Raw genomic sequence first — 27,763 nt, 5'->3', positions numbered from 1 at the left:
GGAAGTACTGGGGCAAGTGCTGTGACAGGCTAGGATGGTGCAGTCAGTCCCTTCGCCCAGAAATCAGTAGAATGTTAGCAGTTCAAACTCAAACCTTGTAAAAAACAAGTGGTGAAAAGGAAGTCCCTTGCAGCAACTGGCGCCATAATCAAGACAGAATGTTTTCAGAATAAATGGAGTTACCTGCTTTCAACCCCAGGTGGTAGCTATTGTCTTCCCTGACAATAGGTGATATTAATTTGTGATCTTGTTGACTTAAAATGGGGTCACTTATCTCCAGTAGAATGAAGTCCACAGTGAAGTTGTCCCCCCATCCCCAAAGAGATAAACATATGAACGTACTCACGTGATAACAACTACTGCTGCCTGGGATCATGAGAGACTTGAAATGAACTGATAGGAAGTGAAAGGTGGCTGAGATAATGAGAATAGACCCATCTGCAGAGGATCATAAAACCAGCAAAGACAAGATCTTGTCTAAGATGCCTTCAGAAGCTTTGTCCATGAGAACTCTAAGGACTTCTCCAGACCTGTTGTCTGCTGCCCAAAAGGAGCCTCTGACCAGCATCCAAAGGGCTTCCGGACCCACTGGACTCTTCTGGAGGTACATTGGTCTCCCGGGCCATGGCTGTGGTTTTTTACTTGCGTTATTACTGCCTGTGTGTAGAATGATAATTGCATAATTAATAGTGTGAAGACCTCTTGACAAATGGTAAATCTGAACATATGTATTTGGCTGACATGTCGTTGTGAAACCTCACAACTTCAGTCAGTGTCAGCACAGCTAGAGAGCCTTTGTACGTAATGCACATATCACTGGGCATAGTCTACAGGCACCTAATAACTCAGGTACGTTAACAGTCACTAATGAGTATATCTCCAAGGAACAGTCCAACGACACAGGACTGGCCTGACTCAAGGTAACTATATGTCCAATCCAGGGTCATAGCGAGTAGGCATCTGCCAATTAGAGGTCATTCCCCCTGCCTGCCATTGAGCAGTTCAGAAGTGACTGGTGTACGCAGACGTGAGTGAGCTTGCTGAATTCACTATTTGCCTCTTTGGAGGGGATCATACCCAGGATCTAGGTCATTGTGCCTTATGGGAGTCCTACACATTTCACTTGCAAATTATATTTGAAAATTAAATGACCATGTTGCAAGTCATTCACACGACATTTTTTAAAATTGGATTCCAGAACCCATATGAACATCCAGTGACCTGTAGAAAGCAGTAGAGAAATGTATTAGGCAAAAAGTTCTGGCAAAGACCAGTGTGATACTGGCCTGATTACCCGACCTCAGGAATTGGTCACATCAACTCGAAGAGCGAAGAAAAATAAAAAGTACCCGCCTTATTACTCAAGACATTAGGAACTATCCATTTAGATAGACGATTTTAGCTAACAAAATATTACAACGTCATCCTGAAGAATATGTCCCTCTCCCAGAGAACCCAGGAGGTTATCATGACCCCTGGAAAGCCCGACCAGCGGTAACGGTGCAAGTTACATAGGTGCATGAGTGCAGACATACAATCTCTACTGAAAGTAAGTTTCATACTAGGCAAGAATTACAGGATATACATAGAACTTTTGCTCACAAAGTCAGATGTACAAATTCAATATGGTTTAGGAGTTAATGGTGGCAAATGGGTCATGCTTACGGGAAGTGAAGTAGGACAAATGACTGTAATAGCAAATAACTCCAGGATTAATGATGAATTAATTGCTAGAGCAGAAAATATCCAAGACCTTCCTGACTTATGATGGGGATGGGTAAAGAAGTTGGATGAGACGATACCCAAACATGATTCCCAGGTTTACCTAAACAATGGAAGACTGTAGAAGATGCCATTAAGCTATTTCAAGAATATGGAAGATTATTACTCACTTCTGATGGGACAGGACTTTATAGGGCATCTGAAAAAATTCCTGTGAAAAATCGCTTTTACAAAATGTCAAGTTATGATATCCAAGATGAAACCAATAAGTCACAACATTCACATAATACACTGTGCAACCCTGATCTCCTGTCATAAAATGTTTCTTACCTGTAAACCAAAGGTTCATTTTATAATTTAATTTTTCTCATGTTTTCTGTTCTCTTAGCTTAAAAAAGATCATTACAAACTTTTGTATGTTTTTCATATATGCTTGCAAAGGGTTGTAAAAGTTTATTGTGATTATTCTTGCTTTAAGCTGAAACTTCCCTAATCTTTCTTTAGAGATTGTGGCACAGCATGCTAGTTTCCTGTCCATATCCAGTTGTTTTCTGTAGTGAATACAGAAATACAGGCACTATTTTGTAACTTTAAATAGACATCATCTCAAGTCTACAAGAATTATCCAAAATGGGTCGGGCGCGGTGGCTCACACCTGTATTCCCAGCACTTTAGGAGGCTGAGGCGGGCAGATCACAAGATCAGGAGCTCGAGACCATCCCAGCTAACACGGTGAAACCCTGTATCTACTAAAAAATACAAAAAATTAGCCGGGGGTGGTGGTGGGCCAGTGTAGTCCCAGCTACTTGGGAGGCTGAGTCAGGAGAATAGCGTGAACCTGGGAGGCAGAGCTTGCAGTGAGCCGAGATCGCGCCACTGCACTCCAGCCTGGGCGACAGAGCGAGATTCCATCTCAAAAATAAAAAGAATTATCCAAAATGATTTCTAATGACCTTTCTAGGTCTTCAGATACTATTAACACAGATTGTAGCCTCTAGGTCCTGAAGATTTTACTGGATACTGGTTACTGAAACTGAGTTTTCTTGAGTTCTTTTTCCTTCCACTGTGGTTTCCCACGTTTCAACATATCACCTATTTTCGTCCTCAAATGTTACTTAAATATTTTCCACAGAATTAAGTTAAATATGAATCATTCCTCCTCCTCTGATTTTTGAAATGCCCCTTTGCTTCCTATGATAATGATTCTTCTGGTCCGTTTTGTAGTTATATGTTAGAGTTTGTAAATATTCACACATTTTGCAATTGCATATAATTTTCTTATTAATTATTTTTTCCTCCTCCTCTAAAGTTGCTGTTATTTCTTTTAACTTTTTGTGGGAAACGTTAAAGCCATCTTTCACTTTGTTGATGTACTTATTTATAATTGAACTCCTTGATTTTTGCTCAAATTGCTTTTCAAGTTACCCATGTTTAGGGAAGACATTATTTGGGTTTTGTTTAGTATATCAGACTTTTTTTAGTTAGTTGTGTCAAGAAGTGTAGACTTTTCTATACATAATATCCTTTTTCCCACAGTAGTTTTTTTTTTTTTTTTTTAAGTATGTTAAAATAAAGGTCATCAAAAGATGTTTTCCTAAACCTTTCCTTTGCCAAAAATATCTCTAGAGTCACATGGTCCTTTCTCCCTTCTTGCTTTTGTGGGAGTCCAAAGCTAATCTAAACAATTTCATTGGGCAACAGGAGCAAAACTTCATCTCAAAAAAATAATAATAATTTACAGTGTCACTTCCCATCCAAGCTTGACTTCTACCTTTACTTTCTGATATAGTTGGGCCATGTCTCCACCCAAATCTCATCATGAATTGTAATCCCCATAATCCTCAAGTGTTGAGGGAGGGGCCTGGGGGTAGGTGATTGGATCATGGGGGCAGTTTTCATCATGCTGTTCTTGTGGTATTCAGTGAGTCCTCATGAGATCTTACAGGGTTTGGTCTTGTTTTGTTTTATTTTATTTTTTGGGATGGAGTCTTGCTCTGTTGTACAGGCTGGAGTGCCATGGCATAATCTTGGCTCATTGCAGCCTCTGCCTCCTGGGTTCCAGTGATTTTCCTGCCTCAGCCTCCTGAGTAGCTGGGATTACAGGCATGCACCACCACACCCAGCTAATTTTTCTAATTTTAGTAGAGACAGGATTTCACTACGTTAGCTAGGCTGGTCTCAAACTCCTGACCTCAGTTGATCCACCTGCCTTGGCCTCCCAAAGTGCTGGTTCCAAGTGTGAGCCACCGTGCCTAGCTGAGATCTGATGGTTTTATACGTGTTTGACAGTTGCTCCTTCACATGTTCACACTCTGTGTGGTCACCATGTAAGTCAGACCTGGTTCCCCTTCTGCCATGATTGTAAGTTTCCTGAGGCCTCCCCAGCCATGTGAAACTGTGAATCAATTAAACCTCTTTCCTTTATAAATTACCCAACCTTAGATATTTCTTTATATCAGTGTGAAAACAGACTGATACACTTTCTGATATTCATGCTTGAGGAATTGGGGAATTCAGACTACCTGGGCTCAAATTGTGCCCCACCCTTAGCAGTCATGTGACCTTGGGGAGGTTACTTACCTTCTCCATCTTAACTCCTGTAAAGTCTGTAAATGAGATTGTTTCTGAGGGTTAAATGAGCATAACACAGTGGGGACACTGTCAGGCACACACTACTTGCCAGATGTCGAGTATTCATCTTTATTGAATTAGGACTGTGGTAACCCACTTTAGACTGCAGTAAACCACTTTATGGCTCTTGATTTTGTATGACAAAATCATGCATAGTACTGTTAGTAAAAGAAAGAAAATCTGAAAGTCCCTGCCATGGAAGGAAGAAATAGCGGGGAGAAAAGGGAGTTGGTAAGTTTCAGCATTTCAGAGCTTGGAGGGACAAGTTAGGTTTCTATTTTATGGAGAAGGAGGTGGAGACAGGATGGGTCCTAAGGTGTCATTCAAGACACACAGCCATAACTCTTTATTGAGAATAGAGCTAGGGCCCCAGGGATTGCTGTGGTCAAGTTGCAGACAAAAAGGACCACTCATTGGAAGACAGGAGAGGAGTGTTTAGTTACAAAAGCAGTCAGCCGTTCAGGTGTATCTATATTCAGTCAGCAAATAAAAGTTGTTCAGCTTGGTTGCTAATGGGACCCACTCTAGTGAGGCTTTGTGTAGAACTCATAGAGGAAGATGGCTTCAAGCAACAAACTACCCTGTGCTTTTCTTAGGACTAAAAATCTCAGGAAGCTGGTGATGGATGAAAACCTTAGTCCTGCTGGCACTGCACGAGGGGCCAGGAGAGCAGCAGCATCATAAGCCACAGGGTGGGGCAGCCCAGGCAGGGGCATGGGGTGGGGCATTGTGTGCCACATGCCTGGGCTCTCACCTGGGCCAGTGGGCTTCAGTCTGTAGGTGACTACAGAAGGAGGAGGAGCTCCGTCTGTTCTCTCTTCAGGCAGTTGTGTCTCTCAGCGCTTGTTGGGTTCACAACCTATTAAATAAGTCGACTGGTCTTCACCCTCCCAGACAAGTCAACTCGGGGAGGTGGCAGGGTGCAGGCCTTGGTCCACAGCCCTAGCTGGGGCCGGGGCCCGGGGCCCGGGGCTGGGCTGTGAGGTAGGCAGGTGAGCAGTGGGCAAGACCATCTCTGCAAGTGCAGCATAGCCTCGGCCTAGGGCAGCGGGAGTGCGAGGCCAAAGCTGTGAGCAGAGGCCCAGGTGGTGGCAGACAGTAGAGGCGTCCCATGGGGAACATACTGACCTGTTGTGTGCGCCCCAGGGCCAGCCACGAGTTTGACCAGACACGGGGGTCAGTATGTCCCTCTGAGTCCGAGATTTATGAGACGGGAGCTGGGGACGGGATGGCAGGAGCTGGGGACAGGATGGCAGGAGCTGGGAACAGGATGGCAGGAGCACCCATGGCTGCTGCTGTGCAACCTGCTGCAGTGACTGTTGAAGTTGGTGAGGACCTCCACATGCACCACATCCATGACCGGGAGATGCCTGAAGGTAAGGAGGTGACGGGTGCCATCTGCCTTCTGCTTGCCTCTGGCTGCTGCTGTCCCCAAGGTCCCCTGGGAGGCATCGCCTACTTCGAGCTCCTTTCTGCCTGTAGCCAGCTTTCCCGGGGGCTGGCCAGGAACAAGAGCTGGCTCTGCCTTGCATTCCCACCCCTTAGTCTTTCCCCACGGAGTCCAGTCAGTTTCTTTTCACCTCCCCTCCCAATCGCCCAGTTCTTGCTCTCTCATCTCATTCTCCCAGGCTGCCATGGGACCATTTATTTATAGCTCTTCTTGTTGAATAAGCAGCAGTTGAATAAACGAGTTGATAAATTTTTATAAATGGTTACATCTTTTTTACTTTTCTCCCTCTATACATATAGCTTTGGAGTTTAACCCTTCTGCCAATCCAGAGGCAAGCAGAATATTCCAGAGGAACTGTCAAACAGATGGTGAGACAACATTGTCTGTATCTCTGTTTATCATCCTGTGGGACTTTGTTGAGGCTTCTTTGGACTATTCTCTTCCTTTTCTCAATAAAAACTCAAATATCCCAACTTTCCAGCAGCCATCTTATTTTTTCTTTGTACCTATCCAGATGGTACCTAAGTGAAGGAACCAGGTAAGTGCCTAATTGTTTCCTTTGTTAAAGTAGCTAAATCTCAGCACAGTTCATATTCAGATATTTAGGGATATCTTGTTTAAAATCAGAATGGAGGTTGCCATGGGAGAGGCTGTATGGTATTCTTAATGGGCTGCTGTAAGTCACCTTGATAGAGGCTGCTGAGTTTCTTCTAACTGTAATTTGAACGCAGAAGGGAAAAGAAAAAAGAAGAGTGCTTAAAATAATTGTGAAACAGTGTGAAACGTCCTGGTCAGGGCTGCAGAAAAATGGTTGTGTGTGTGCATTTGGGGTTTCTCAAAGGAGTTTACCTATGAGGCTCTGATTATTTTAAAATTCTTACTTTAACACAAAATATGTCTCCAGATTTATTCTGGTGACTTAACAGACTTTATTTACCTCCTTGTTCTAAAAGATGTGGGGATTGGGTCATGGTCAAAACTTTCAAAAGACATGAAATGTCAGTGTAGACTTTTAATGTATAATATAAAGATTGCAGGTTAAAGTCTCAGACCTTCCCTGTAAGAGTGTTTGTTGCCATGGCTCCCGCTTTATTTTTTTCCTTTCCTGACAACAGCGTCTTGTTCAAAGAGAAGAAAGTTGGAGTTTTGGCCGGGCATGGTGGCTCACGTCTGTAATCCCAGCACTTTGGGAGGCTGAAGCAGGCGGATCACCTGAGGTCAGGAGTTCGAGACCAGCCTGGCCAACAGGTGAAAACCCGTCTCTACTAAAAAAAAATACAAAAATTAGCTGGGCGTGGTGGCGCATGCTTGTAGTTCTAGCTATTCATGAGGCTGAGGCAGGAGAATTGCTTGAACCCGGGAGGCGGAGGTTGCAGTGAGCAGAGATCGCGCCAATGCACTCAGCCTGGGTGACAGAATGAGACCCCATCTCACCAAAAAAAAAAAAAGTTGGAGTTTTTCAGTCTCTACACTGCTGGGAGAGGCGGGGGATGGGAGGCGGTAGAAAAGAGAAAACAGTTGGTTTGCCTCTAAAATTTTGCAAAGAGATGAATCTAAGTAAAAGTAATTCTGGGTAATAATATGGTTCTTGAATAAAAACTAAAATTTTCAAAATAGAAAACGTTGCATCATAAAGATATTAAATCCAGTTGGCTTATTGGTTTCATTTAAATGCCAGAGATTCATTACTGTGGAGGAAATGTCTTATAGCTCTTCTATTTAAACTTTGGTTGGGCTCTTAATTTTTTAAGAAGTAGGATAATTAAGACTCTTGATGAGTGTGACTTTGTAACTTGGAAGTACTATCCTCACTTTTCAAGATATTTAAGGATTGCTTTAGAACAAACAAATATATGAATTAATTGATTATACCTTTATACACAAAACATGTAAGTACTTGTGTAAACATATAGTCTGCTTGGTGATGTAAGAAAAGCCTGATTGGTGTTACATACCAGTTAGTAGATGGGTAGTATTGGATGAGAGCCCAAAAATGGCTCTTTATTGTCATTCTTTAGGATTACAACACAGTTTATGTATGTCTCACTTGGCCCTTTCCAATACAAATAAGGCCTGTGTATGTTCTCCGTATGTATTACTAATGAAGAAATGAAGACTTAGAGATATCACATGACTATGGAAGACAGCTACTCAACAGAACTAAGGTTCTATGTGTCTGAATGACATGGAAGTGACAGATGTGCTGAATTTACTTTTAAAAATTTTTTAAACTCTAGAATATATCTTATATTTTGACTATAAAATAGACCTGTCTGTTAAAACTTACTGCCATCTTGATTTATTTTATGCAAAGTTGATTTTACACAACTCAAAGCCAACATTTACCTCTTCTTTTTTTTTTTTTTTTTTTTTCCCAAATAAAGAAGAGTGTCACTATGTTACTTGTGCTGGCCTCAAATTCCTGACCTGGGTTCAAGTGATTTTCCCACCTTAGCCTCCTGAGTAGCTGGGACTACAAGCATGTGCCATCTTGCTTGGCTCTATCTTATGTCTATACATTCATTTCAGTGGATAAGGATAAAAGTAGAGGTAGTGAAATAGCCTAAATGCAGCAGTCAAATAAATGAGTTGATAAATTTTTATAAATGATTACATCTTTTTTTCTTTTCTCTCTCTATACATAAAGCTTTGGAGTTTAACCCTTCTGCCAATCCAGAGGCAAGCACAATATTGCAGAGGAACTCTCAGACAGATGGTGAGACAACATTGTTTTTTCCGCCAAGAGAAAGAATAAAAGCTCTTGTTTGATCAGGTTATAGAAAGCATTTAGAAAAAACTCATATTGGTTTAAATTTTTCACCTTTTCACATGTTCACTTGTCTTATTTTAACATGTGATATACTTTCCTTTAGTTGTTATCATGTTAGTGAAAACATGTAACTTTTTTGTTTATACATTTTGCCATCTTTTTATCAACACAATTAATGTGTCATGTGATGGAGGAGTCATGGATTTCTCTTTATTTATAATTCTTGGATTTATCTTTATTTATAATTCATGGATTTATCTTTATTTACAATCTCTTTTCCCTTGCTCCAAAGAGTACATTTTAAAGATGAATGATAGAACTTAGGCTTCAGCTTGGTTTTCATTTAAACAAATTAAAAAACGTAGCTGTTTATCATCGGGGATTGAATCTGTGATTTGGGTCTCCTCTCACATAGTCCTTTGACCGCATTCATTTACCACATCCAAGTTCATGCTACTCAAAACTTTTAGGTTATTAACCTTTTCATTTAATGTAATGTCAATTTAAACATGCCCTACTCCTGCTTATTTTCCTCAGTGTTATGTTAAATCCTCATTTATTTGCCAAAAAGCCATACACAGCCAAGTTTTCCAGTTGACTTAAACAGCAAGAATACAAGTGAGGGTTCTATAATAATATGCGAAGTAATGCAGCACAGTAAAACATTGGAGTTTGTAAACTTTGTTTTTATAGTTTGAGTAGACTTTGCCCATCTTGAGTCAGTTATTTGTGGTTAGAATTTGTGTTCATTTTTTACATTACTATAAAGAGATACCTAAGCCTGGATAATTTATAACAAAAAGAGGTTTAATTGGCTCATAGATCTTCAGGCTGTACAAACATGGCTTCAACATCTACTTCTGGTGAGGGCCTCAGCAAGCTTACAATCATGATAGAAGGCAAAGGGGAAGCCCGTGGTTCCACACTGTGAAAGAGGGAGGAGAGAGGGGAAGGGGGAAGGTACCACACTCTTTTTGTTTGTTTGTTTTTGAAATGGAGTTTCGCTCTGTTGCCCAGGCTGCAGTGCAATGGAGCGATCTCGGCTCACTACAACCTCCTCTGCCCAGGTTCAAGCAATTCTCTTGCCTCAGCCTCCTGAGTAGTTGGGACTATAGGCGGGCACCATAACACCAGGCTAATTTTTTTATTTTTGATAGAGATGGGGTTTCACCACGTTGGCCAGGCTGGTCTCAAACTCCTGACCTCAGGTAATCTGTCTGCTTCAGCCTCCCAAAGTGCTGGGATTACAGGCTTGAGCCACTTCACCTGACCAGTACTACACTCTTTTAAACTACCATAATGAGAATTTGCTTATTACCATGGGAATGGGACCAAGCCATTCATAAGGAATCCCCCAAACACCTCCCACTAGGCCCTGTCTCCAACATTAAGGGTCACATGTTAACATGAGGTTTGGAGGGGGAACATATCCAACACGTATCAGAATTGTATTTCCCAGCTCCTTCCAGAGCCATGGGCTTCTCTCACCTAGAGAGCATGGAAGCGGTAAAAGAAAAGCTATTCCATGTCCCTCACTCTTCAGTGGTAGGAACTTTTGCCTACAAGGCCCTTCCAGCATCAAAGGCAGAGGCAGTGTAGGAAACAAAGCATGGCCCAAGTCCTTCTTGGGGCTTTTATTATTCGGGCTTTTTTTAGGAAAAATAAAAATATTTATTGTGCTGCAGACACCATGTCCAATTAAGTTTGCATACTCATTTTACAATTAAAATTTAGGCCAGGCTCTGTGGCTTACACCTGTAATCCCAGCTCTTTGGGAGGCTGAGGTGGGTGGATCACAAGGTTAGGAGATCAAGACCATCCTGGCTAATGCAGTGTAACCCCGTCTCTACTAAAAATACAAAAAAAAAAATTAGCTAGGTATGGTGGCATGTGCCTGTAGTCCCAGCTAGTCAGGAGGCTAAGGCTAGAGAATCACTTGAACCCGGGAGGCAGAGGTTGCAGTGAGCTGAGATCCCGCCACTGCACTTCAGCCTAGGTGACAGAGTGAGACTCTGTCTTAAAAAAAAAAAAAAAAGGAAAAAAATTAAGATAGGTTACTTTCCAGTTGTATAAAGACCCTTTTTTTGTTTTGTTTTTAGTAACATATTAGTAGATAACCACTAAGTGTGGTTCAAGATGCTCACAGGGATTCTGTTGCATCTAGAGATAGGTATCTGGTCAGGAAGTAGTTCTTAGAGCTGTTAGCTCTTAGCTTCTGATAATTAAAGTAAGCTATGTGTAAATGCAGAATGAGAGAATACTAATGGATCATGGCTTATATATGCAACAGTTAAACTTTTTATTAGCTAAATTTTTCATCTGGCCCAAATTTTTGCGCTTTTCTTTTGTACATGAGGATTCTTTCATTTGAATAGTAATAGAAACAAAAAGTAAACTAGATGAAAAACTAAGTTTTTAGATTTTACTTTATGAAATTAATCATGCCAGATAATTTAAATTATAAATTATTGAAAATAATTGTTTAAATGTAATTTTGTCTCATTTTACATAGGAGTAATCAGTAAGATGTTAACAACTACTTTTATTTTATAGTATTTGTGTCAGAAGTGACCGGTTTTTTTTTATTCTTAGTTGTAGAAATAAGAAGAAGCAACTGTACAAACCATGTAAGTAAACAGTCAAATAGTTAAGAAATTGATAGTTTGACATAAAAGTTGTCTCTCTTGATTTCTTTAAATTACAATGTGGACCCAGTGGCGATAGCATGGACCTCTTTTTGTGGATTTTCTAAATCTCTTCTATTTTCCTAAGTATTAAATTTATCCAGAAAAGTCTTTAGCTTAGTGTGTCCACCTTTTAAAGATTTCTGACATTTAAGTTAAATTTCAATAGTCTGGTTCAAAAGATCTGCTTTAAGGCTGGGCGTGGTAGCTCATGCCTGTAATCCCAGCAGTTTAGGAGGCCAAGGCGAGCAGATCATCTGAGGTCAGGAGTTTGAGACAACCATGACCAACATGGTGAAATTCTGTCTCTACTAAAAATAGAAAATTAGCCGGGCGTGGTGGCACATATCTGTAATCTCAGCTACTCAGGAGGCTGAGGCAGGAGAATTGCTTGAACCTGGGAGGCGGAGGTTGCTGTGAGCCAAGATCGCGCCATTGCTCTCCAGCCTGGGGGACAGAGTGAAAAAAATATCTGCCTTAAATATTTAATCTTATTTTTAATGAAATAACAAAAATAGAATAGCTAAGTTAATTGCCAGCACTGTCTGTTGACTTTCTATCACAGCAAGTAAAAGCATACCTTCCTCAATACACCATGATCTTATTTTTCTCCCTCCTTTTCTTCCAGTATTAGCACACTTTTTCATTAAATCAGTAGTATTTACATAATTATGACTCTGCAAATATTATTCACTGCTAAGTCATATGGTGTTTTCACTGTGTCTCTGCATTACATGTCCTTCATCCTGTCTCCGAAATATCCTGTCTCATGTAACTGCTGTCTTTTGTGGAATCACCTGAGTCCTAGATTCTGTGTTTCCTTCTGTCCGGTTATCCTCTCTAGTTGTGCTTGAACACATTTTCCTGGGTGGAGATGTTTAGAGAGCTGGCCAGTCTTAAAATCCCTCCTCTTTGATAGAGAGGACACCTCTATGCTGAATCTAAATTTTATGGTTCTGAAGACATTTTGCAGTTGCGCTGTCATTACAGTGTTGTTCTTGAATTTATTGCCAGTGTGTGATACACTATTTACAACCAGGTTTTAGGTAGCTGTGGAAGCTTTTTAGGATCTTTTCTCACTCTGAGGTTCTGAAATTTTATAATAACAGCATGTTGGGGATCTTTTCATTTTATTGAAGCTACTAAACCTGAGACTATCTCTTCTTGAGAATTTTTTTTATTTTCTCTCTTACTTTTTTATAGATAGTCTTGTTATTCAGATGCTAGGCTGCTTAGTGCAGTACACCTGCATTGGTTTTTAATTTTTCCCCTTCTATTTTTTTCTGTTTATCTTTTTATTCTAGTTCTGGGATATTCTGTGACTTTATCCTCTACTATTTCTATTGAATTTTATATTTTTGAGAGTGTTTTAAGATTTTTTGTTAGCTTTTGCTCCTGGTTTTGACTGCTCCTATGAATTCCTTTTTTCTGATGCTTTGATTTCTGTTGTTGGAGGCTTCCCTCCAATGTGTGGTGGTCCCTGGCCTGCTTTATTTGGAAGCAGGACCTCTGTTAACTGGTAGCACTCACTGTGAGGTTTTGGAAGCCAAACTAGCTTTTCATTTGAGGGACCTCAGTGTATTGTCTGGGGATCTTCACTCAAAATATTTCAGTTTCTTCTGAGAAGGATCTCCCAATTTTCTGCCTGGAAAGTAAAAGCATGGCCACTTGCTTTCCAAAAGCAGAGTTAGTGAAGAAAGTTGACATTCCATTTTTGGTATACAGTTTTCTTTATATCTCAGGTTTAAGCCATGGTATCTCTGAGCCAGAAATTCTCAGGTTTGATATATCCAGAGAACACATATCTAAGTTTCTTGTCAGATGGAAGGACAGGTAGACTCGGGCCTCTGGTTAAAGATTTTCAACTGACCTTGCTGGCTTTTGTTTTATACTTTACCCTACTTTCCAGAGTGCCATTTGCCTGTAAGTTCACAGCCTGCCTTTAGTTCTGCAAGACAAACTGGCTCGCTTCGGTTCGTCACTTTCTGTAGGGACCAAAGTTGTGCTTCCGTGTTATTTACCAGTCCTTTATCTATTTTTTATGTCTCAGCATTTATTAAAAATTATCTCTGTCAACCTTCTCTCCTGGTCATGTGTATAACCTTTATTTTATGACTAATGAGACTTCTGGAGGGAGAGGAAATAAATTCGTGGTCAGTCTGTTATATTTAATCCAAATTTAGGACCTATGTTTAAATCAAAGTCTAATTTGAGTATAATTACTGATATTAACCCAGAGAATTTATAAAATTAATGTATCTATAATAAGCATATTACACTTTTCTCCTAAGGCCTTGTTTAATATTTTCAAACTTTATCCACCGCCATATACTTCCCATTACTTCACAACAGAGATGGAGCTGTTTTCATGAACGCCCAAAGTGTTGGAAATATTTAAGTTAATTAAGATTTGTTCATTTTTAGCCTGGTCAACATAGCAAGACCTCATGTCTACAAAAAGGTTAAATAACAAATTAGCCAGGCCTGGTGGCATGTGCCTTTCGTTTTACCTACTCAGGAGGCTGAGGCAGAGGATCGCTTGAGCTCAGGAGTTTGAGGCTGCAGTTAACTGTAATTGCACCACTGTACTCCAGCCTGGGCAACAAAGGGAGACCCTGTCTCAGAAAAAGGAAAAAAGTTGTTAATTCTTTAAAAACATATCTAAAATTTGTCCTGCCCAAAAGGAGAGTGAAAAATGTAAACTTTAGTCTTTGTTTTATTTTATTTATGTTTGCTGAGAAAAATGCTGTACTTTATTTATTTATTTATTTATTATTTCCATAGGTTTTGGGGGGAATGGATGGTATTTGGTTACATGACTAAGTTATTTAGTAATGATTTGTGAGATTTTGGCATACCCATCACCTAAGCAGCATCCACTGAACCCAATTTATAGTCTTTTATCCCTCACTCTCCTCCCAACCTTTCCCCCGACTCCCCAGATTCCATTGTATCATTCTTATGGCTTTGCATCCTCATAGCTTAGCTCCCATGTATGAATGAGAACATAAGATGTTTGGTTTTCCATACCTGAGATACTTCACTTAGAATAATAGTCTTTACTTCCATCCAGGTTGCTGGGAAATGCCATTAGTTTATTCCTTATGATGGCTGAGTGGTATTCCTCATATATATATCTATATGTATATCACAATTTCCTTATCCACTCATTGACTGATGGGCATTTGAGCTGGTTCCATATTTTTGTAGTTGTAATTTGTTTGAGTTCCTCGTAGATTCTGGATCGTAGCCCTTTGTCCGATGTATAGACTGTGAAGATTCCCTCCCACTCTGTAGGGTGTCTGCTTACTCTGCTGATTGTTCCTTTTCCTGTGCAGAAGCTCTTTAGTTAAGTCTCACCTGTTTGTTTTGTTGCATTTGCTTTTGTGTTCTTGGTCATGAAGTCTTCACCTAAGCCAGTGTCTAGGTGGGTTTTTCCAGTGTTATCTTCTAGAATTTTTATGGTTTCAGGTCATAGATTTATGTCCTTGATCCATCTTGAGTTGATTTTTGTGTAAGGTGAGAGTTGAGGATCCAATTTCATTCTCCTGCATGTGGCTTGCCAATTATCCCAGCACCATTTGTTGAATAGGGTTTACTTTCTTCACTTTATGTTTTAGTTGGCTTTGTTGAAAATCATTTGGCTATAGGTATTTGAGTTTTATTTCTGGGTTCTCTATTCTGTTCCATTGGTATATGTGCCTATTTTTATACCAGCGCCATGCTATTTTGGTGACTATGGCCTTATAGTATAGTTTGAAATTAGGTAATGTGATGCCTCCAGATTTGTTGTTTTTGCTTAGTTTGGTTTGGCTATGCGGGTTCTTGTTTGGTCCCATATGAATTTTAGGATTGATTTTTCTAATTCTGTGAAGAAGGATGTTGGTATTTTGATGGGAATTGTGTTGAATTTGTAGATTGCTTTTGGCAGTATGGTCATTTTCACAATATTCATTCTAACCATTCATGAGGATGGGATGTCTTTCCATTTGTATGTGTCCATGATTTCATACAGCAATGTTTTGTAGTTCCCAATGGCATATCAAAAAGATAATCCAGCCAGGAGCGGTGGCTCACTCCTGTAATCCCAGTACTTTGGGAGGCTGAGGTGGGCGGATCATGAGGTCAGGAGTTCGAGACGAGCCTGGCCAACATGGTGGAACCCCATCTCTACTAAAAACACAAAAGTTAGCCGGGCGTGGTGGCGCGTGCCTGTAATCCCATCTTCTCAGGAGGCTGAGGCAGGAGAGTCGCTTGAACCTGGAAGGCAGAGGTTGCAGTGAGCCAAGATCAACCCACTGCATACTCCAGCCTGGGCAACAGAGCGAGACTCCATCTCAAAAAAAAAAAAAAGATAATCCACCATGATCAAATGGTTTTCATACCAGGGATGCAGGGATGGATTAACATACACAAGTCAGTAATTGTGATACAACCACTTTGGTTTTGACTTACTAAATTACTAGGTGCAATTATTTTCTAGTTTTTGTTATTAAACCTTAAAACTACTAAGTAACCCCTTCCATTTCTTGTTAAAGATCGTAAAATTTCATACTCTGATTTATGCTGACTGATGTTAGATTATTTGTTTCTATTTTGTGACTACCTTAAATAATACCTATGAATAGTAAACTATTAGTAGTGTTTTGCTGTAATTAAATGTAGTGAGACTTATCTACCAAATGATAACCGAATTATCAAACACTGTCGAAGTTTTGGATTTACTCAAAATTCTATGCTCAGCAGCTGGAGGTAGGAAGAGTAAGGGCCCTCCCTACTCTTATGGAGAGGCGTACTTTCTCATGAGGGGAATACTCTGCAAGAATTAGCATCTTGTAAACAGCGGTGAATTCGACTAATTTGTGTACAAAAAAATATTTTTTGGTGTGGCTGCCGACAAAGAGATCCAAGAGGGTAGATGGAGTCGAGCTTGCTGAAGCAAGGAAAGAGAAAAGCAGTATTCTAGGCAGAGAGCAGGGCTAGAGCAGGAAAATGGCTAGGTGCAGGTCAGATGATTTACAGAATGAAATTAATCAAGTTTTGAAATTGGAAAGTATTCTCTGAGAGTCTCATTTGAGTCATATCATGGCAGTCTTATTTAAACATGAAGTGAAAGATTTTTTAAGTTGTCATCTGTTTTCAGGGTGTGAGAGAATATTTAAGTGATACTCTTTTTATCCTCCACATAAGAAAATAGGACTAGAGAAACCTATGGCTTCCTCACTTGTTGGTGGCCTAGCAGCCCCGGCACGCCATTCTCCTGCCTCAGCCTCCCAAGTAGCTGGGACTACAGGTGGCCTAATTTTTTGTATTTCTAGTAGAGACAGGGTTTCACCGTGTTAGCCAGGATGGTTTCGATCTCCTGACCTCATGATCCGCCCACCTCGGCCTCCCAAAGTGCTGGGTTTATAGGTGTGAGCCACCACGCCCAGCAAAGCCAACTTTTCTCATGATTTTTAAAGGTAATTTGTAAAATCCTTGTTAGGTTTGATGACAGGTACCATATGAAGGGCAGCATTTTATAACCCGTATCTTAAACATCGTCTCTGGAAGTTAAGAGCCTCCAATGGGTTCTCTGTAGAGTGCACATGATACCGCACTCAGGCAGTTCATGGAGTGTAAGAAATATCTTAGTGCTTTGTCATTTCACATTTTAACCAAGAAAAAATACACTTTAATAAGTTTAGCTTATACTTCCCTTCCCCTTCAGGTATCTACTGTGCGTTTCAGTCAACAATACAGCTCATGTTCGACAATATTCCTTGATGACAGCACAGCCAGCCAGCCTTATCTTACAATGACAATAATATCGTGAGTACAACTATACTGCCAAGGGATGGATTCCTTTATTCTAAAATTATTTCAGCCATTTGGTTGTCCTCTTCCGCAATCAGTTTAAGAAATTGGAGTCAACTATATGTTGATATCCAGATTCTAAATATTAAGTATCAATTTCTCTTTTAATCTTAGACGTTGTGGTGGAAGGAAAAATCAGTTAGCAGAGAAGCAATCCCAGAAAAAGTGTATCTTTTGATACCTTTATGCCTTTAGACAATGTTGAACACAGTGAGGCTAGGTTCCCTTTATTGAATGTTTTTTGTGAAAACCTAGTTTTTCACTGCATTATAGGACTAAATCAGTGTGCACTACTTTCTTTGGACATTAGCCTTGGAAGAAGAAATAGCTTTTCCTCTTCTGGCACCACAGTGTATCTGCATTTGAATTTCTCCCATTGTGCATGAGCACCTCGTGGGCCACAAAGATGCGCTTTGAGAGCACCCTGAGATGAAGTTTATTTTAAAAGGAACAACAACTAACACCAGCACCAGCTCCATAGGGGCTGTCCAGTGTACGTTATTATCATCTCCTTGGGTTATGAGTATTGATTTTTAGAACACAGTTTGGAAAGTGCTAATTTAGAATATTAATGTCTTTATCTTTAATTTTACTTTTCATTCTGTAAACACAACTAGCTTATAAACAATTTTGTTTCAAATTCACTAGCCTTTTTAGCTAATTCAATTGTCAGTAACTTTTATTTAAATTAAAAATGGCAAGTTTACACTCATAATAATATCACTTTTCTCCCGCCCTTTTTTTTTTTTTTTTTTTTGAGACAGAGTCTCGCTGTGTCTCCCAGACTGGAGTGCAGTGGTGTGATCTTGGCTCACTGCAAGCTCCACCTCCCGGGTTCACACCATTCTCCTGCCTCAGCCTCCCACATAGCTGGGACTACAGGCGCCCGCCACCACGCCCGGCTAAGTTTTTGTATTTTTAGTAGAGACAGGGTTTCACTGTGTTAGCCAGGATGGTCTCGATCTCCTGACTTCGTGATCCACCCGCCTCGGCCTCCCAAAGTGCTGGGATTACAGGTGTGAGCCACCCGCCCAGCCTCTCCCTCCCTTTTAACAATAGTTGTGATGAAATTGTGTTTCAGCAAAAACTGGACTGAAACTCTGTCTCAAGTCCTGAGCTTTGGGACCTATTGAGTAATCACTAAATGTCTGTAGTCAGCTGAGTCTCTTAAAATCTTTGAGCACACATACACAAAAACTGCTTTACCTAGAGTCCCTGGCTTCTTTTGAGTTCAAAAGATTTTGATGTGTTAGCATACAATTCAAAAGTAGCTTTGAAGATTAATCTTTCTCAAACAAATTTCATAATTTTTTCTTCATTATTCTACTTTTTAGAAGTCTACTTTTGAAAGTAAAGTAAGTTTTAATTTGCCATTAGCAAGTTTGAGAAATAATCATTTGATATATTCACTATTGGTGAAATAAAGGTTTATTGAGCAAATTAATAGGGCAAATTGGCTTCAAGAAAAGATTTTGAAAAATGTTTATGATGAGTCAGTAGTGCACTGTTGTTCACTACTCAGTGAACTCACTGAGATCACTTATGCAAGGTTTTCTTTTTTCAAAATATGTGTCTGCAAACACATGTATCTTCCCATCTCCACTTTCCCTCTATCTCTAGGCACTGAGAAGCCTTTTAGGAAAATGGGATGGATGTGAGGCATCTTTATGTGGAGAAAGGCATCCCAGAAGATTCTGATTTTCACCCCAGCTCAATCATTCCAAACTTTGCTGCACATTGAAATCACCTGGGAAACTTTTACCAACAATCTTGATGCCCAAAGTCATACCCAACACTCATTAAATTAAAATGTCTCATGTTGAAGATGAGGCCATTATTAAAGCTTCTCAGGTGATTTTAATGTGCAGCAAAGTTTGAGAGCCACGGCTTCATTTGAGTTTAGGACGAAAAACTGCTCCTATGTGGTGGGACCTTGGGCAAGTCAGTTTTAAGGTTTGTTTCCCTGATCTGTAACATGAGTGTTGAATTAAATGTCGTGTAGAGTCTTGGTCCTTTCCAGCATGTAACTTTAAATTCTGTAATTTTAGAATTCTTTTACTTGAAGTATTATTGACATGTCCATCTTACATGCCAATGTTACAGGCTTTTTAAAAAGTGCTAATATTGTATAGACCTATTACTAAAATTGAGATTTGCCTTCCCTCAGTTATTTTGAGCCTCATTCTACAAGATTAGCTGGGCATGGTGGTGCATGCCTGTAATCCCAGCTACTCAGGTGGCTGAGGCAGGAGAATCGCTTGAACCCGGGAGGCAGAGGTTGTGGTGAGCTGAGATCACACCATTGCACTCCAGCCTGGGCAACATGAGCAAAATTCCATCCCCCCACAGAAAAAATTACCTGGGTATAGAGGCGCAACCTGTAGTCCCAGCTCCTTGGGAGGCTGAGGCATGAGAATCGCTTGAACCTGGGAGGTGGAGGTTGTGGCGAGCCAAGATCGCACCACTGCACTCCAGTCTGAGCAACAGAGTGAGACTCTGGGTCAATAAATAAATAAGTACATAAAATAAATCGCATGGGACGAAAGGCTTTGGTGGGCAGAAGAGCATTTAACAAGGAAATCTGTTATTATTTATATATTATAATCGTCAACAGAAACGCGTCTTCTAACAGCATATTGCCTCGCATTTTGGTTCTCATATTTTTGTAAAAAACCAAGAAATGAAACAAAGTGCCCTTATGGTGCTGTTCTGAACTAGAAGATTTGAATTTCAGGGCTGCTAGGAGAGTTTCCTCTGCCCCCGTTTTAAAAAATGTCTTCAGGCCTAACAAATGATAACATCTATTGTTATGAATTGTTTTTCCTTCCACAGAGTGACCTTGGAGATACATCATGATATCACGCAAAGGTGAGCTTTTTAGAAACCTGTCTTGTTATTCTAGCTAATTACTTTGCAAGATATCAAGCTCGGTGTTAGGACACAGCTCTAGACATCATAAGCTGTATTGTGCCTGCTAAAATATCGAAGCAAATTATTTGTGTTTTCTTTGTTCCTTAAGACTCTTAATTCTTAAATGATTGAGAATCTCAAAGAGTATGTGTTTATATTGATTATATTGATATTTACTGTGGTAGAAATATAAAATTGAGATTTTTTTTCAAAATCTATTTTTAGTTTAGATTTCACAGCCTTACCACTGTTGATATTATGAGCTAGATAACGCTTTGTTGTGAGGACTGTCCTGTGCATTGCAGAGAGTTTAGCAGCATTCATGGCCGCTACCAACTAGATGTCAGTAGTAACCCATGGCCCAGGTTGTGACAACAGAAAATATTCCTAGAGAACAATATTTTTAACAGAAATTTTTCATTGAAAAAATAACTTTTCTACAATCAAAAGTTGAGTAAAAAGTGTGTCATGTATTTGTATTATTTAAAGTCTCTCATGTTGACCTTCATTGGAGACAACTGGATTCTCTAGATCTTTCTTTGCAATTTGCTTTAAAGAAGCAATAAGAGGCTGGGTGCGGTGGCTCACACCTGTAATCCCAGCACTTTGGGAGGCCAAGATGGGCGGATCACGGGATCAGGAGATCGAGACCATCCCAGCTAACACAGTGAAACCCCGTCTCTACTAAAAATACAAAAACTTAGCTGGGCATGGTGGCACACACCTGTAGTCCCAGCTATTCTGGAGGCTGAGGCAGGAGAACTGCTTAAACTCAGGAGGCGGAGGTTGCAGTGAGCTGAGATCATGCCACTGCACTCCAGCCTGGGTGACACAGCAAGACTCTGTGTCAAAAAAAAAAAAAAAAAAAAAAAAAAAAGCAATAAGCTGGCCAGGCACGGTGGTTCACACCTGTAATCCCAGCATTTTGGGAGGCCGAGGTGGGCGGATCACTTGAGGTCAGGAGTTTGAGACCAGCCTGACCAACATGGTGAAACCTGCCTCTACTGAAAGTACAAAAAATGGCTGGACATGGTGGTGCATGCCTGTAGTTCCAGCTACTTGGGAGGCTGAGACTGGAGAATCACATGAACCTGGGATGCGGAGGTTGCAGTGAGGCGAGATCTCGCCATAGCACCCCAGCCTGGGCGACAGAGGGAGACTCCATCTCAAATATAGAAAAAAAGAAGCAATAAGATGACCTAACCTCATGCAAATAGGTAGTTGGTAAAAGGTGTATTTTAAAGTTTTCAGACAGTTGTGAGTATTCTTTAATACTAAATCAAAACTTCACAAGTGCTAGTTTCTTAAATTAGTTACAGTGGCATTTTCCATATTAATAAATTTATTCCATCAGTACTCATTGATCTTTCTTCACAGTAAATGGATCTTTCGCCCCATACTTGCATTTATAATATGCATTAGTTACTTGGAATATATTGGTTTATGTTTTATTGTGTCAAAAATCGCTTTTAGTTTAACCACCAATCTTACTTTAAAATGCCTTTAAGTATTGAAAAGCTGTCAAGCCTACAGTAGAAGGAACAAGTTTTTCAAAGTCCTCAGGAAAGCTTAAATTTCATTAATAGGAACAAATATTTATTTTCTTGAAGTGAGAACGTCTCACTTCATTTATTTTTGAGAATGATAGTTGTACTTTTTTTTAGACCGAGTCTCACTCTGTCACTTGGCTGGAGTGCGTTGGCATGATCTCAGCTCAAGCAATCTTATCACCTCAGACTCCTATGTAGCTGGGACCACAAATGTGTGGCACCACGCCAGGCTAATTTTCTTGTATTTTTGGTAGAGACAGGGTTTCGTTATGTTGCCTAGGCTGGTCTTCTTGAGGTCTGAAGGAGCTCAAGCCATCTGCCTGCTTTGGCCTCCCAAAGTGCTGGGATTTTACAGGCGGGAGCCACTGCGCTGATCCGGTTGTAATTTTAAATAAAAACAATGTTCTGTGAAAAAAGTGATTTTTCAGTTCACAAATCACGAATTCTAAAAAACAAAAAACAACATACTGCAGTCAGCAAAGCGCTTCTTGTTAACTTTCCACTTTTTCAGAATATTAAAGAGACATGTCAAGGTTTAATAACATTAATTTTTACTGCTTCCTCAAAGACATTCTTAAGTAATTCAGGCTATGTTTTTTAACTGTAGGGGTCAGTAAAGAATAGAGTGACTACTAATGTAATTGGTACCACTGCCTTGATTTATGCTGAAAAACTAGCAGTTTTACCCACTTTTGCTTTTATACAATCATGGCAAGTGTCAATGAAAAAGCAGGCAATGACTTTGTATTACTTTTACAAATTTTTAAAATTTTTAATCAGCTTTCTCAGGTTTAATTAATATGATTCAGAACAGTGTTGGCCAGGCACAGTCACTCGGGCCTGTAATCACACCACTTTGGAAGGCCGAGGTGAGCAGATAACCTGAGGTCAGGAGTTCAATACCAGCCTGGACAACATGGTGAAACCACATCTCTACTAAAAATACAAAATTTAGCCAGGCATGGTAGCGGGCACCTGTAATCCCTGCTACTCGGGAGGCTGAGGTAGGAGAATCACTTGAACCCGGGAGGCGAAGGTTGCCATGAGCCGAGATCACGCCATTGCACTGCAGCCTGGGCAACAAGAGTGAAACTTGGTCTCAAAAAAAAAAAAAAGAACAGTTTTGACCTCTTAGCCCTTCTGGAAAGGGTCTTGGGGATCCCGAGAGGTCCACAGAGCACATTTGGAGAACCACTGGTTTATCACACAGACAAAATGCATTAGTTTTTACAAAGTTTAAAGTTCATCAAAGACTAGCCTCTTAGAAAGGCAGATGAGTTTTTAATTCAAACAACAGAAAATACATAAATATGTCACGAGAGTATACTACAGAGAACTAAAGAGAAAGGAAGCTAGGAAATCTGAATCACGTTTACATTTGTTAAAGTTCATCACTACTGCTTTGTAAAACATTCTTGTGTTTCAGTGTGTGGTTAGAAGAGTGAAAATATATTTGGTTTATTGCCATTGCCTGTTAGGGAGAGTCAATACTTACAGGCACTTCTGACTGGTTATCATATAAAAGACTTCACAGTACAGGACATGATGTGCTGAGGAAGAAGAAGTCAGGAAATCCTCTGCAAGTCAGGATCCAGGAGAATTCGTAAAAACTGCTTTGGTAAACACCAAAGCACACAGGAGGCATTATTTTATAAACAAATGTTATACTAAGATATTAACAGTTTTTGAAGTAATGCACATTCTTATTTTATAGACATGCAGATGGATCTTTGAGCATATTTGATGAACAGTTATACTCATTTATGTTAAGTGGCACTTTTATTGCGGTTGTATTTTCATCATACACTTGTATCTGTTTCATGCTGAAATCAAAGGCATCTGTTTTAAAATCTTCCCCATTTCATGTTGCATTTAGCCATCTTAAGTGTTGTAAAAAGAATGTGCTGGAATAAGAACTGATCTGCAGTTCTGTTTAGTTAGTGAGCTAGTATGAGTAAATATATTATCCAATTAACAGAAAATGTATCTTTTTTTGTTTGTTTTTTAAACAGAGTCTCTCTCTGTAGCCTAGGCTGGAGTAATATAATGCAATCTCGGCTCACTGCAGGCTCTGCTTCCCAGATCCCTGTTCAAGCAATTCTCCTGCCTCAACCTCCCAAGTAGCTGGGATTACAGGAATGTGCCACCGTGCCCAGCTAATTTTTTTTTCTTTTCTTTTTTTTAGTAAAGACAGGGTTTCACCATGTTGGCCAGGATGGTCTTGAACTCCTGACCTCGTGATCCACCCACCTCGGCCTCCCAAAGTGCTAGAATTACAGGTGTGAGCCACCAAGCCTGGCCCATAAAATGTATCTTTCTAAAAGGTAATTGTGAGCTGTCTATAGGACCCTGCAAGTCACTACCCAGTTCTTGAAGCCATTCCTCCTTCTGTTCCACACAGGTTTCCACCATGCACATTACCCAAACAAGAAGTGGAGGTGGGAGTTTAAGTAACGATTCCTCCTCCATTCCATCGACTCCCAGCACCAGCCAGGAGGACCTTCAGGTCAGTGTTCCTCCCACTGCCAACACACCCACGCCCGTTTGGAAGCAGTCCAAGCGCTGGTCCAAGCTGTTTACATCTGAGAAAGGGAGTCACCCAGACAAAGAGAAGAAAGCCCCAGAGAGCCATGCTGACACCATCGGGAGCAGCAGAGCCATCCCCATTAAACAGGGCATGCTCTTAAAGCTAAGTGGGAAATGGCTGAAGAAATGGAAAAAGAAATATGTCACCCTCTGTGACAATGGCATACTCACCTATTATTCAAGCTTAGGTGATTGTATGAAGAATATTCACAAAACAGAGATTGACCTTCAGACATCTACCATCGAAGTCCCAGGAAAGAGGCCACCCCTAGCCCCATTGGGCTGTGCGCCCATTTCCAGCTCTAAAAGCAATGGCCTATCCAAAGACATGAACAGTCTACGTACCTCAGCCAATTCAGACACCGGGCTGGGTGACTCTGTATGCTCCAGCCCCAGTATCTCTAGCACCACCAACCCCAAGCTCAACCCACTCCCCTCTCTTCATGCCAACAAAAACAAACACCGAAGGAAGAAAAGCACCAACAACTTGAAAGACGATGGCCTGTCCAGCACTGCTGAAGAACAAGCAGAAAACTTTATCATTGTGTCCCTCACTGGCCAAACGTGGCACTTTGAAGCCATGACGTATGAGGAGCGGGATGCCTGGGTCCAAGCCATCGAGAGCCGGATCCTGGCCAGCCTGCAGTTATGCGAGAGCAGCAAAAGCAAGTTCCAGCTGATGAGCCAGAGCGAGGCCATGGCCCTGCAGTCCATCCGAAACATGTGTGGGAACTCCCACTGTGTGGACTGTGAGACCCAGAATCCTAACTGGGCCAGTTTGAACTTGGGAGTCCTCATGTGTATTGAATGCTCAGGGATCCACCGTAATCTTGGCACCCGCCTTTCCTGAGTCTGATCTCTGGACTTGGATGACTGGCCAGTCGAGCTCATGCAGGTTTTGTCATATATTGGCAATGACCTAGCCAACAGCGTCCGGCAAGAGAGCAGCCAGGGGCAGACAAAACCATCAGTAGACTCCACAAGGGAAAAGAAGGAATGGTGGATCCGTGCCAAATATGAGCAGAAGCTCTTCCTGGCCCCACTACCCTACACGGAGCTGTCCCTGGGCCAGCACCTGCTGCAGGCCACCCCGATGAGGACCTGCGGACAGCCATCCTGCTGCTGGCACATGGCTCCCGGGAGGAAGTGAATGAGACCTGTGGGGAGGGAGACAGCTGCACGGCGCTCCATCTGGCCTGCCGCAAGGGGAATGTGGTCCTGGCTCAGCTCCTGATCTGGTACGGGGTGGATGTCATGACCGGAGATTCCCACGGGAACACAGCGCTGGCCTACGCCCAGCAGGCCTCCAGCCAGGAGTGCATCAAGGTACTGCTGCAGTACGGCTGCCCCGACGAGCGCGTGTAGTATCTGTTTAATTTTATTTGACTGCAGTCTCCTTGGTGCAAAAACAAAATGGGGAAAATAAATAAGAATAACTCAGAAATTCAAAAAGAAATCACAAATTCAGCTAATAATAGCATTTTCAGTACATTTTGTAAACTAAGTAAATACATAAAAAGTTGATTTTTCTGACTATAAGAGATATTTTATGTCCTTTTGCTGAAGTGGATGTGTTAGTTTCAGGCCCTCCTGGGCCACATTGCCCGAGTCACACAGGCTTCTGTATTATGTATTTAGATAAGATGTGTGAAAATATATTTGAAAAAAAGTTCATAAATATGTGTTGATTTTTGTACACATGGCACCTCTTTTTTTTTTTGATCGTATTTCACTCTGTTGCCCAGGCTGGAGTGCAGTGGCACGATCTCGGCTCATTGAAAGCTCCACCTCCCAGATTCACGCCATTCTCCTGCCTCAGCCTCTCAAGTAGCTGGGACTACAGGTGCCTGCCACCACGCCTGGCTAATTTTTTGTATTTTTAGTAGAGATGGGGTTTCACAATGTTAGCCAGGATGGTCTCGAATTCCTGACCTCATGATCTGCCTGCCTCAGCCTCCCAAAGTGCTAGGATTACAGGCATGAGCCACCATGCCCGGCCCATGGCACCTCTCTTAATTCATAAATTGAACTAGATGTGAACTAATAAAGTGCAGCTAGTTGAGATAAGAGGCTTACAGATTGGCTGGGCGCAGTGGCTCACACCTGTAATCCCAGCACTTTGGGAGGCCAAGGCAGGCTGATCACGAGGTTAGGAGATCAAAACCATCCTGGCTAACACAATGAAACCCCGTCTCTACTAAAAATGCAAAAAATTAGCAGGGCGTGGTGGTGGGCGCCTGTAGTCCCAGCTACTCAGGAGGCTGAGGGAGGAGAATGGTGTGAACCTGGGAGGCGGAGCTTGCAGTGAGCAGAGATCATGCCACTGCATTCTAGCCTGGGCGACAGAGCAAGACTTCGTCTCAAAAAAAAAAAGAGGGTTACAGATCATTGCACATGGAAAATATTCCCAGCAGTAAACACGTCCATTAATGTGATCTACAGCTTTTAAAAAGGAGCATCTCAGAATAAGAGGGTGGTACAATTTGCTTATTAAAATTGAGAAAGGAAAGAAAGAAAAGGCACACTGGACTATAGTAGAAAGGGAAAAGAAGGACTGTGATTTCTCATGATTGAAAACTTGATTTAGATTGCATACGGCTTTTGCTACCCAAGACCAAGTGGCTCTGGCAAGACAGGGTTGTTTTCCGAATGCCAGACCGAGGTGCCTTACGAAGGCAGCTGCTGATGGTTCCAGATGTAGAGACAGGTGATGCAGGAGGGAAAGCTGGATTGGAAAAGGGAGAGTTTTGTAGATGGGCTAAGCTCAGTGTGACTTTGAGAGAGCAGAGCCAGCAGCGTCTAGTCATCATTTGGATGTACAGGACTAGAGCATGAATCTGACGTAGAGCTGTGGAATGACGAGCAACAGCAGCTCTTTAAATACCGAGAAAGTGTGTAGAATGAAATTGGACAAGCCAAGCATGGTGGTTTCATGCCTTTAGTCCTAGCTACTTGGGAGGCTGAGGTGGGGGAATTACTTGAGCTCAGCAGTTGAGTCCAGCCTGGGCCAGATGGTGAGACCCTGTATCTTAAGAAAAGAAAAAATAAGGCCAGGTACAGTATCTCATGCCTGTAATCCCAGCACTTTGGGAGGTCAAGTTGCGAGGATTGCTGGAGTGTAGGAGTTCCAAGACCAGACTGGGCAATAAAGTGAGACCCATTTCTACCAAAAAAAAAAAAAAAAAAAAAGAAATTAGCTGGACATGGTGGTACATGCCTGTGGCCCCAGTTACATGGCATGGCAGGCTGAGGCAGGAAGATCACTTGAGCCCAGGAGGTGGAGGCTGCACTGACCCATGTTCATGCCACTGCACTCCAGCCTGGGCAACAGAGTGAGACCCTGTCTCAAAAACAGATGAAGTGGACAGAAAATAGGTCGGTAAGGACTATTGTCTATTTAAAGGACAAGCCCACAGAGGAGTGGCTACTAGAGTGAGAAGAGGAAAAGCAGAAGAGGATAAGAAAAGGTGAAAGAGGGCCGGGCGCGGTGGCTCAAGCCTGTAATCCCAGCACTTTGGGAGGCTGAGATGGGTGGAGCACGAGGTCAGGAGATTGAGACCATCCTGGCTAACACGGTGAAACCCCGTCTCTACTAAAAAATACA

At 41.3% G+C, this 27,763-nt stretch overlaps 1 pseudogene across 1 annotated transcript; it reads left to right on the top strand.

Moving 5' to 3' along the window:
• Nucleotides 1-5,192: 5,192 nt before the first annotated feature.
• On the top strand, nt 5,193-25,847 carry LOC126962639 (arf-GAP with GTPase, ANK repeat and PH domain-containing protein 5-like; annotated as a pseudogene). The gene is made up of 8 exons (XR_007728742.1): nt 5,193-5,729; nt 6,103-6,171; nt 8,451-8,519; nt 11,166-11,200; nt 16,968-17,068; nt 19,946-19,981; nt 23,288-23,360; nt 23,975-25,847. The product of XR_007728742.1 is annotated as an arf-GAP with GTPase, ANK repeat and PH domain-containing protein 5-like (transcript).
• Nucleotides 25,848-27,763: the final 1,916 nt, after the last annotated feature.

Source organism: Macaca thibetana, chromosome 9 (genome assembly GCF_024542745.1).
Source record: "Macaca thibetana thibetana isolate TM-01 chromosome 9, ASM2454274v1, whole genome shotgun sequence".
NCBI classification, from domain to species: Eukaryota; Metazoa; Chordata; class Mammalia; order Primates; family Cercopithecidae; genus Macaca; species Macaca thibetana.
This window is presented reverse-complemented; position numbering and strand designations above follow the sequence as displayed.